The 12,737-nt window shown below is 30.0% G+C and overlaps 1 protein-coding gene across 1 annotated transcript in view; it reads right to left on the bottom strand.

Moving 5' to 3' along the window:
• LOC105622236 (tyrosine-protein phosphatase 69D) overlaps window positions 1–12,737 on the bottom strand; it is a 34,402-nt gene that overhangs the window by 20,885 nt on the left and 780 nt on the right. The gene's annotated exons all lie outside the window — the stretch shown is intronic.

The raw sequence follows: 12,737 nt of genomic DNA, 5'->3' as shown, positions 1-12,737 counted from the left end.
TAAATGGTTGATCTCGAGTATCCAAAGAACCGAATTTATTTCCGTTGCTGAGCGCCCAGCAAAGGCCTTCGATGATCGCGGCTCTTCGATTATACTCCACACTTGGTTTCAACATCGCGGCCATTTTGAGAATGTAACTGTTTACTAGAAGCATCAGGCTTTCTCAGACCAACAACAATCTTTGGCGGAAGCAATATAGCAGAAAATTTAAATTGAAATTTGTCCAGATTTTGGTAACACTCGTGTGTGTGTGTGTGTGTGTATGTGTGTGTGTATGTGTGTGCTCGCTGCGATCTATTGTGTTCTTTGAAAAACGAAGCGTCGGAACGAATTAGGTTCTTTTCAAAAAATTTTTGCCAAAATCAACCGGAGGAATAATCGATGGCTCGCCTATCCGGGGATGTTCCTGTTGTTGCCAGAACGAAATTTCCGGCCAATGTTCACGTGCTAAGTATTGTGTCACTAGTGAAGGTAACGTCGCCACGCTATTTTTTTAAAAAAGAGGAAACTGTCACAAAAAAGTGTATTTGCGCATTCTGATGAATGTAGTGAAAACTTTGGCGTCCGGAAGGTCATATGTTTTTCAGCAAGTGCACCGGCTCATACGAGTCATTCAAAATTGGCTCGTCAGACAACGTCGATATGTTTTGGTCAAGGAATTCTGGCCTCCCAACAGTTCAGATTTAAATCCCTTGGACTACTATGTATGGAGCGTAGTTGAAAGGGTCACAAACAAGTCTCGGCATTCCATGTGATGTCATTAAGGATCGCTATGAGATAGCATTCGTTGGCATGGACAGCGCTACATTACAGCGTGCGTGCGAATGCTTCAGACCGAGAATAGAGGCCGTCAAGTTAATGGATATATCGAATAATTGTGCTCTACAGAGATCCCGCAAGTGCCACGTAAAAGGATGTTTCGTAATATTTAATTTTTCATTAAAAACATTTTGTTTAAAGAAATTGTTCGATTTGTCCGGATTTTAATGACGCATCCTGTATGTACACATAAAAATATTCACTTTCCACATTTCCGCTTTAAAGAAAAAGTTAAAGATATAATCGATATTTAACAGTCTTTCAGTAAAAAAATTGTTATAATTTTTGATTTTTTGACATCAAAATAATGTTACAGACGTCATTTTGATAACAATGTTATTCGAACTTTATTTACATATACCTCTTTATAGGGATTATTTTCTTCTTACGGAAAACGAGTTCATCTTATGGCGATCACTGCTCCGCTTGCTTAGCAGATGTCAGTAGGCATACGTATACCGCCAAGTAACATAGTACCGCCGTGAGATGAACTCGTTTTCCATAATAAAAAAATGACGCGGATCTCTATAAAGAGGCATATGCTAATGGAGTTAGTTACTTACTCTTAGCTCGATCAGAGTATGCTCATCTCATCATGTCTCTGAAAGAGCTTTTTTTAAATAGACGTATTCATAATTTCTAATCACATACTAATTACTTATTTTCTGCATTTTGTATCATAGATTACTCTTGAAAAAAAGTAAATACCCCTAAAGTACTGCGCGCTAATAGTGTTCAATAGTATTTTTCTACAAGAGTTAATCATTCTAAAAAACATTTTAGAATGATTGGATAAAGACAGAAATTTGGTCATCCAGAAACATCCTAATAATATTTAAACGATTTAAAATAATCAAGAATCAATAATCATTCTTATAAATTCAATAACAATATAACGATAAACAATATAACGATACAGGCAAAGAGTCGATTTTTTAAAAATGTAAACGTATAAAAATTATTAATAAGAGTTAAATACATAATAGAATCTAGAAATATTATTACATGTTTCAGCTTTTATATTGAATCATCTTCAGATATTATCCTCCTCTCGTTTTACATTAATTTCCATCATCAAAGAGATAAAAAATATGATAATATATTTCAATTTATGTAACGATCTTGATAACTGTTACGTGGAAGATGTCCGTACTCACAAATGATTAGATGATCGATTATTACGGAATTTCATGATATTCTGATCAGAAAAACAAAATTCATTCGCCAATAAATAGATAAATAATTTGATAATTCTTTAGAAAAATTATCTTTCAGTAAAAAGTAAGTAAACAACATCATCTCGAAACATCATGATCCCAGTTATTGTTTCATAGGATGAACACTTTGTCAAAATCATTATTTCAAAATGTATAAAATATAATGACAAAAACATTAGTCAGATAGTGACGATAAATATACTTTATAGTCTGTATGAGGATAAATTAATTTTATGCAAAGAACGAATTCTCCAGAGATATTATTTTGACATTATGTTAACGATATGGCAGATCGTTATTATCTGAGGAACGACTAATAGATTGACAAAACGATTAACTAAGAACAAAGTCAAATTTTATTTATAATAGATATACGCTTTATGAAGACCTGTCGGTTTGCAGATTGAGACTGTTTTTTTTGTTTTTTAATTAAATATCTCAGAAATTAAGTATTTATTACACAATTCATCTAATATCTTATTCCAGTCAAAATCATCTGCATTCTATGTTCGGTGATTACAGAACAGGTAGATGTATATATTCCAACGAATATGATTACGGTGTTCTGCAATTCTGGTTTTAAGTTGTCTATCCGACATTTGTCCGACATATGATTACAATAATTGCATATGATTTTGTATACAACATTGTTCTTTGTAAGATCTGATTTAGAATCCTTTTGCACCTTGATAAATTTATTCAATTTATTCGAGTTATAATACAAGACTTTAATGTCCTATTAAACTTATGGAATTTGTCGATTATCGATGGAACAAATGATATAGTGAATCAAGATATAGCAACATTTGATGCCTCGTTTTCATTATTACAATCATGTTCCGCTGCTCCTCCACGTTGTATGTTTCTGATTCTATTGACTATATAAAAAAAAACGAATCTTAGGGGATAATCATTCTCAATGAGTATGTTAGTAATTAATATGAGAATGTTTTTTTTAATAAAATTCCGAATCAGACAATAGTAAAGCTCTGTCAACTAACTAAATTAAAAATTCCCTTTTTTCTGGAAAACAGGATGATTAAAAAAATTTAGAAAATTTTAAAAGTTTAAAAACCGTCCCGAAAACATTAATTTTTAATATTAATCAAAGGTTAGATGCTCTTTTTTGATCATGACATCAATCTTTGATCGTGACATCAAGAAATTTTAAAAAATCTGAACCCACTTCTAAATAATTGTGGGTGAAAAGAATTAAAACAATCATAGAACGTATTAATTTCAGAAGAAGGAAATAAATCGTCAACGTATCGAAAAGAAATGACTATTATAAGACAATGACGTTTTCTCTAATTTTTGCATTATTAGAGTGTTGTCTGCAATGATGGGCGACAACGGAGATCCCATAGGCGTGCTGAAATTCTGTTTATAAATAGTATTATCGAATAAGAAATATGAAATCTATATTGAATCTAGAATGAACCGTTAGAAACTCTGTCTTGGGTAAGTTACATTTTTGGAGATAAAATTCCAATTTTCATTTACACAATAGCCATGTCTAATGGGATGTTGGTAAAGAGAGACAACATTTAGTGAGATTAATTTAAAATTATCCTCCATTTTTATTCCTTTTAGATTTTTAACTAGTCAAAAGCTATTTTTTATGTACAGTAACTCTCAGTTTTAAGAATTGTTTCAAACATGATGTTGTGTAGATATGAGGCTAATGAGTATAACGGACTATCTATTGAAGATACAATTATCCTAAAAAGACGGTTTATGAATCTTATCCGCATAAGCCCTCGATCCCATCACTGCAATATAATGTTCTGTATTGAGCTTCATTAATATATTTAATGAAGTATATTTATCATCACTATTTGACTGACATTTTTATAACTATATTTTATACAAATATTTTAAATAATGATTTTGACGAAGTATTCATCCTACGAAACAATAGCTACGATCATGATGATGATATTTCATCAAGATGATGTTGTTTACTTACTTTTTACTGAAAGATAATTTTTCTAAAGAATTATCAAATTATTTATCTATTTATTGGCGAATGAATTTTGTCTTTCTGATCAGAACATCATGAAATTCCGTAACCATCTAATCATTTGTGAGTACGGACAAGTAACTCTCTCAAGTAACAGTCATCAAGATCGCTACATAAATTGGAACACATCATGTTTTTTATCTCTTTGACGATAGAAATTAAAATGTAAAGCGAGAGAAGGATAATATCTGAAGATGGCTCAATATAAGAGCTGAAACATGTAATAATATTTCTAGATTCTATTATGTATGTATTTACCTCTTATTAATAATGTTTATATGTTCACATTAAAAAAAAAATCGACTCTGATTTACCCGTTTATCATTATATTGTTATTGATATCTAAACGATAATATATAGTATGGATGTAGAATAAGCAGATATATCAACATCCTAATATATCCTAAATACTTCCTAAGTTTCTTGGGATACTCTAAATATTTGAAAATCCATCGACGTACATCTGTAGAATAGCTAAAATCAATTTTGCTGGGTGAGTGTATGGAATTTGACTGATCGAAATGTCTTGTACTTGACTGTATCATCAATCGATATGTGTACCATTTGCGTACATGCGTGCGTCTGTGCGTGTACATTAATAGTGTATGACTTCGTGCGCGTATTATCTCATTCATATAATCCGTTATATTTCTTAATAAGGACGTACGCGCGCGCACACACGCACGTACACACAATCATACGTATACACATATACACAATGACCAATCAAACTCTATATATTCATATTAGAAAGAAATACAATCATAATTTAAGCTAATGAGCGGTATCTTAAATTCGGAATAACTCAGCGAAAAATTATCGTGTCGAGCTTGATAAAAAAACAATTTAAAGATAAAATTCTATACTTTCACGTTTTGTCCCATTAAGCTGTGACATCTGACGCATTGCCATGCATTATTGTAAATCTGGACTTTTGATTATCAATTTTATATTTTCTCACTTTATCATCCACCGTTTTGAAAATAATAATCCAATACTATACTCATTCAAATATTCTTAAAGTAGACATTTCAAATTTCATTTTGCATTTTTAAACATATTTTTATTTTCATTGTTTACCAAATTATAATCATGTGAAGTTTAGTAAAATTTTCCCAAATTTTTAATCTACCGCTTTTTTTTGAGAGTGAGTGTATCTATCTACTGAAAAAATTTCTAGTTGAAAATGAACTATATATCAATAATATAATCAGAAAATTCTAGTTAAATTATATGAATCAAAATTCTCGTATATGAATCAAATTATCTCAACAGAAATTATAATAGATTCAAATCTTTAGAAACCTTAGAAAATTCTGATTTCCAACTAGAATTCCAATTAATGCAACCAAATTCTTTCAATTGTATCTCTCGACTTAATCTAATTAGAATTCCTCATATAATGTTGCAAAAAATGAAGGAAAACATTGTAAGTAATGGATTCAGTACTCATGCATCTCGCAGAATTATTTTCACAATGTCCAATGTCAACGACCATCCCCGCGTGTGCTTCACGCACATGCATATGCACTATTTATGATTCTTGCACGCATTATATACATACACGGTTGTCTACAAATTCTCACATATCCGCAGATATAAGTATCATTTTAATACATAACACCCGCGCGCGCGCACACACACAACGCACACGCACGCGCACACACACACACGCGCGCGCGCGCGCGCGCGCGTAAATGGTACACACATCGATTGATGATACAGTCCGTAAAATTAACCTCCGTTTTTGTTTTAATCTCCGTAAGTCATGTCTTCCGACAAGTTTTTTAACTTTTATAAAAATTCGACTGTAAATGATAACGCGACATATGCATAATATGCGTGCGATAATAAACACATTCGACAAATCCTCCTTATCTAAAATTTAATCGAATGATGCGTGTTATCTCATCAGTCTTGCCTAATTCAAAATTATCATCCCGTTTAATGTATCGAGATTCTATCAAGACAATATTTATCTAAAATTTTCACAAAGATTGAATCTTCATTCAGGATTGTTAGCGAAAAAGAAAAAAAATTTCCCTGACTTTTCCGGTTTTCCCGGTCACTTTTTGAAAAAATTCTCTAACTAAAACTTGGAAAATTCTTTGAATAAAAATAAAGAAAAAATTAAAATATTTTATTTTATAAAACAATACAATTATTAGTACAATAAAATATAATGGAAAATAAACAAAGTTTTTCATAAAATTTATAGTAGCGTATTATAACTTCGCTTTGTTGATATACACATGGGGACATAAATAACTACTGATTCAAAGTTGCATGTGTCGGAAATCAGAAAGCATAAGAAAAAAAATGAGAAGGTGTGAGAAATAATAAGAAGGCTTGAAAAGGTATGAGAAATTATTTGTGTACATACGCTGTATACTCTTGTCATATTAGGTTAGATACATATACTTTGTATCAGATATTACGTGTACTTTTGTTTAGAAAAGTCATGATTATAATACAAACAATAAATCAAAAAATTATTTAACTTAAATAACAACAATTGCAAATATAAATAATAATATACAATATAATACGACTTACAATGAGTGTTGCAAACGTAACACTTTTGACATTCGAATAAAAATCTGATTAATGTGATTGTTGTGCAACTAATTGTTGCTTTGTACAAACTAACTAATTTTACACAACACGAACGATATGCGACTAGCATTTTTCTTCGATGTTGCGCGCGACACCAACGTGATGTCACTGGACGTAGAATCATTTCATCCTTATCGTTTATCAAATGTTAAACAAGGACAAACGATGTTCGCAAGCGTGTGAGCGTTAAGTGGAACACAGCCAGTGTTAAGTAGAATGACTACTGATACGCGATACGCGAAAAAACAAATAAATTATGGAAAATAGGATTATATCCTTGTTTTGCACACTGCTTATTGAGATTTAATCATTTCATTAAAATACTGTATATTCTGATTATCATTTTAATTAATTTTAATTAGAAATGATTTATGAAATATTCATCACACATTAATTCATATATATTTTGACTTTTGCAAAATTAAGTTTTTTTTCTTTTTAACAACGTTCATTAATTGTCTGCAAATTGCTCATTGTAAAATTAAAAAAAAAATCTGCATTGCTTCTTTATAAAATTTTAAAAATTCTGTCATAATTTTTAAAGAAGTAAAGTTTATAAACTTAGAATTTTACAATTTAAGTTTAGGTTAATAATTCATTGATAATAATTTCCCTGACTTTTCTTGATTTCTCCAATCGCTAACAACCCTGGACATTATCACCGATGTGAACCTGGCGCTCAACTTTATCAAAAATAAAAATTAATACCACAGACCGTTTGTACTTCAAACAGTTAAACAAAAAGTGAAAAATAAAAAATGGCCAGCGCGCTTTAAGATTTTTTAATTTCATTTATGCCATTTAAAAGAGAATCGTTTGTACCCGTTTGTACCTCTCCTACTTTCGTTTGTACCTCAAAGGATTCGGAGATACAGCGCGTTTCAGTTTTTGCGCGACCCATATATATAGCAAACTTAACCAATTTTCAAGATATAGAAATGAGATCAATGGCATTCGAAAGAGAATCGTTTGTCACCTCACCTTTCGCCGTTAGTTCCATTTCGATGTCTTTAAAAATGATCTTCCCCTCTTGGCGCATTTTCGAAATTTTGAAATCGTATTTTCGAACTCTTTGAGGTACCAACGAAAATAGGAGAGATACAAACGGGTACAAATGATTCTCTTTCGAATGTCGTTGGTCCCATTTCGATATCTTGAAAATTGGCTAAGTTTGTTTTACAGGGGTCGCGCAAAAACTGAAACGCGCTGTATCTCTAAACCCTTTGAGGTACAAACGAAAGTAGGAGAGGTACAAACGGGTACAAACGATTCTCGAATGACATAAATGAAATTTAAAAATCTTAAAGTTGCGCGCTGGCCATTTTTTATTTTTCACTTTTTGTTTAACTGTTTGAGATACAAACGAAATAATGATTGGTACAAACAAGTACAATCGGCCTGCGGTATTAATTTTTATTTTTGACAAAGTTGAGTGCCAGGTTCACATCGGTGACCATCGGATTATCCATATGCATTTATCTCTATAATATAATTCGTTATTATATAGTATAATTCTTAAATAATAAATGCTTGAAAGCAATCAATGTTTGGAATGTTTTTTAAGATCGTTTTTTTCACGAGCAATATTATCACGAAATGATCGCCTATTATTAAACAGCCTATATACTTACATACATATATAAATACATACATTTTCCTAAACCAGTTCAATGTCGGTGTCCGGCTCGCGATTCAAGTATACATATCTGCGCGAGCAGTTATTTTCATTCGCGAGCCACAAAGAGGATTCTCGCGGAGTTGGCGCATTAAATAAAGACTCTTCTCTTCTGTCTCTCTAATTCTCGACAACTACCTGGCATGTAATTAACGCTGCCAAAAACGTACACCGAGTGCAGTACGATTATAACGAATTTTGATCGGCTTAATTGCCAATGTTAAGCGGGAAACGGGTTGTGGATGGTACGCGACGATCATGAAATCGTGACACGAGTAGATGAGTGTTTGAGTTTAGCTGGAATCAACATTGGAATTAGGTTTTTCAGCGAAATAAGAGATGAGTTCTGTTTAGTCACAGGCGAATTATCTCTATCTGGGTAAAACAATAGCACCAGTCACGCTTTCTTTACATCAAGAAACAAGGGAATCTGTTTAAAAGTGAATTCACGATTATTTGAGCATTGGATTAACCACTACTGGATTAGTACACATTAAAGGCTGCTTTATATAATATGTTGTATGTTTATACCAAAAATTTCCGAAACTTTCTTCGTACAGCATTTATCTACATAAATACGACTCAGCGCTTACGCACAATATACGGTAACCAGCTGCAATGTTGCCATTTCAGAGACGCTTTAGTCTGCAAACACAATAAAGTAGTAAGCATTAAACCTTAGAAAATTAATCAATCACAGTCGAATGTGAAAAGAATAATCGATGATTGGTCAATTCCTTAAGACTTAAGGCTTACTACTCTATTGTGTTTGCGAGATTACGGCATAGACATACACAGGATGATTTGAAAAGTTCGTGCAAAATCAGAGAGATGAATGCCTATTTTGCACAGTTGAACCAATTCTATTCGCAAAGAATTAACAAATTGGGGCAGCATTAGACATTGCCCCACTGTGAAAATAGAATTGATAAAAAAAAGATAAACTTTCTTAAGATTAAAAAATAAGTATTTCTAGAAAATTTGAAGATTTTTTTCAGTATCTTCTCAAAAAATTAAATTTTAGAAATAAAATCAATAAAATATGTAGCAAGATATGTATATAAAAACTGCCTCTGTACAAAATTAGACTTGATATATATCGATTGTTAAATTATGAAAAAAAAATTTTTATTTCCTATTTTTACAATTGCAACAATGATAATAAAACAAATTTTGTATAATAATTTTTTTCTATTTTTATAATTCACGAAAAATTATAAAGAAGCGATGTTCTGGTATTAAAAATTGACAATAAAAAATACCGGAAAATATTCCTAGTATTTTTTACAGATTTATAAAATAGAAATTCTAATTTTTAAAAAATTAGAAGTTTATAACTGTCAATTATAAAAAGTGTAAATAAATAATGTACTTTTGTGCAAAAACTTTTGTGCGAAAACTTTCATATTTTCAATTTTTTCTTATTAACGTTTATTTCAAAAGTTTAAAATAATTTGGAAAGGTTTCACATCACTAATTGGCCAATTTGAAATAAAATATTTCTCATTAATAAAACAATGAAAAATTATTAAGCACTGGCCGATATGAGTGGATGTGTATTATTACATTGTGCGCTCCCAATAATTTGAAGTAAATAATGTTGGAAAGATATTATCACAAAAAAAAACATAAAATCACTTGATTTTCATTTAAACATTGACAATTAACTAATAAACTTAGTGAATTATTAAAAATGTTTCTTGATGACTGAAACATCACTGATATTTTTATAATTTTTCGTGGATTAGAAAAAAAATTACGATAAAAAATGTTTTTGATTATCATTATCGCAATACTATTTAAAATTAAGGGGTGAAAACTTTTCTTTCATAAAAGTCTAACAATCGACGTACGTTAAGTCTAAATTGGTATAAGAGCTCTTTTCATGTACATATCTGTGCTATATCCTTTTTTATTTTTTTTAATTTTAGTATTGATATATAATATTACGTTCATAAATTCAGAAATATAAAAGTATTTGCAATTTTCTTACAATTTACAGAAACTTAAATATCTCGGTGAAAAAAAATCGTAGAAGTTTCCAAAAATACATTTAAAAGACAAAAAATAGAGCTTTAAACATTTTTTCTCGATCGTTAACAATTTTTATAAAATTAACGTTTGAAACAGTTTTTATAAAAATTTGATAAAATTATATGAATCAATCATATTGTATTGTAATAAACATTTTTTCTCTTTTTATTTTATTTTATGATCTGTATTTTCATATGTAATATAATCGGGACTTCAATTTCAGATTCACTTTCCAACACTGAATATTGACAAACATTATCCAAAATGATGTCATTGAATTGCTCACATTAAAAACAGGAGTTCAAGGTTTAAGGACATATCGCTTCGTTTACAATCATTTGAAATGTTCCATTGCAACGAACTATATACGTAATGTTAATCATTTGAGTAATGTCAACCATTTTTTTCATATCATTACTAAAAAGGACCTGTATGTTCTGAATTCAATTTTATACATCAATATTATATGTTCTTCGTATAATAAATTCTTAATACATTGTTAATAACCTCAAATTGCTCGATTATAAATTATTTTGTTACTTTATTATACTTGCTTTGCAAAATACAAGCGTTTTTTTATATCTTTTTATTTTTTTTCACAAACTTTTAGTATCGAAATTAAAAACATTTTAGAAAAAGTAAATTTTTACACAATAAAATTTTATGGAATAAAAATTCAATATCTATGCAAAAAATCATATCAATTTTTTTCATTAAAAAACTTAGAAAGTCTACTTTAAAATGCTTATTTGTTAAATTTTATTTCCGACAAAATTTCATGCAGGTACAGCGCTTCAATAAATAATAAAAAATATTAAAATCAATTTTCAATTTCATATAATTCAGGAAAAAAATATCGCAAATACAAAATTCGAACATGATTTTGAATGGTGTTTTTGCCTTTACATTGTATTTTTTAAAATTTCTCTCTTTTTTTTATCGAGATATTTAAGTTTTTGTAAAATGCAAGACAATTACAAACGTTCCGGAATTTATGAACAGTAATGTGCCTATACAAAAAAGTGAGAAAAGTGAGTTTTTGTAGAAAAGTAAGAAAAAGAGATGTTTCTAAAAAAGTGAGAAAAGCGAGAAAGATGAGTCGCTCCCATACTCTGGTTCACAAGTGCTTGCTTCCAAATCAGTTCTTAATTATTTTCCATATTCATCAGATTTGGCATTATATTTTTTGTTCTGAAATTAAAAATGAAGTTAAAGAAAGAGTAGTTCAATCTTATTTAGGATATTCAAAAAACTTCTACCAAGGTCATTTCATTTCATAGGAAAACTTTCAAGAGTTTCCTAAAGCTACAACCATTGCAAATATTTTTTCGAAGAGATATACTTTGAATAATTACAAATAAAAATTTATAATTATTATTTTAGAGTGAGTTATAATGAAAATTCGAAAATTTTCACAAATCGTGTTTAAACCATCTAAATGCAATGGTATTCAATCAACTTTAATAATAAAATAATATATATATATATACATATATATATATATTCTCTCTGTTAAATAATATGACATTATTATTAAAAGCATATTTAACTTTAAAACATATTATTTTTACATTTAATTTTGCTATTTTCATGTATAATAACTTTTAATATGTATTAATCTAGTGTAGTACAAGTAACTGTAAATTCGAAAATCAATGCGAACCCTTCAAATTTTTATAGGTGGGAATAAATTTCAAATTAAAAAATAATAAATAAAAAGGTAAAAATAAAATAGCAAAAATGAACAAGAATAATATATAAAATGTTATATGATATGTTTAATATCTTCGATAATTGAAAGATAGAAAAAGATGCCTTATAAAATGCCTAAATGTCGCATTTTATACGGAAAAAATGCCGGATTCATAAAACCTCCGTATTACTGCCAGACATGTTCCAGCATTCAATCGATCGCACGACATGCGATTTTCCACGTGCTCTTTCTCGGCTCTTGAATCTCTTCAAATAATATGCGAGCAGAGAAAAAATAAAAACACTTTTCTTATGTAAATCCAAATTGTGTGCTCGATTGAGCCTACTTATAACTTGATCGATTATTGACAACATCCAATAATCGAGTGCTCGCGTATAACAGATACATGGATGGCCCAATCTCGGGAATTAGTCTAATCGATTGATTTGACACTACTGTATTTCCTGGTACGATATTTTATTATAAAAATATTCCTAACAAAGACCTCTCTGTGAAAGACACATTCATCGAAATTTAACTTTGAACATAATCATTTCTTATTCCACCTTCTTTTACAGAGGGAGAGGGGGGGGAGGGGGAGAGAGAGAGAGAGAGAGAGAGAGAGAGAGAGAGAGAGAGAGAGAGAGAGAGAGAGAGAGA

The sequence above is a fragment of the Atta cephalotes genome, assembly GCF_000143395.1.
Source record: "Atta cephalotes unplaced genomic scaffold scaffold00042, whole genome shotgun sequence".
In the NCBI taxonomy this organism is placed as follows: domain Eukaryota; kingdom Metazoa; phylum Arthropoda; class Insecta; order Hymenoptera; family Formicidae; genus Atta; species Atta cephalotes.
Note: the sequence above shows the minus strand (reverse complement) of the source record. Positions and strands in the feature narration are given on the sequence as shown.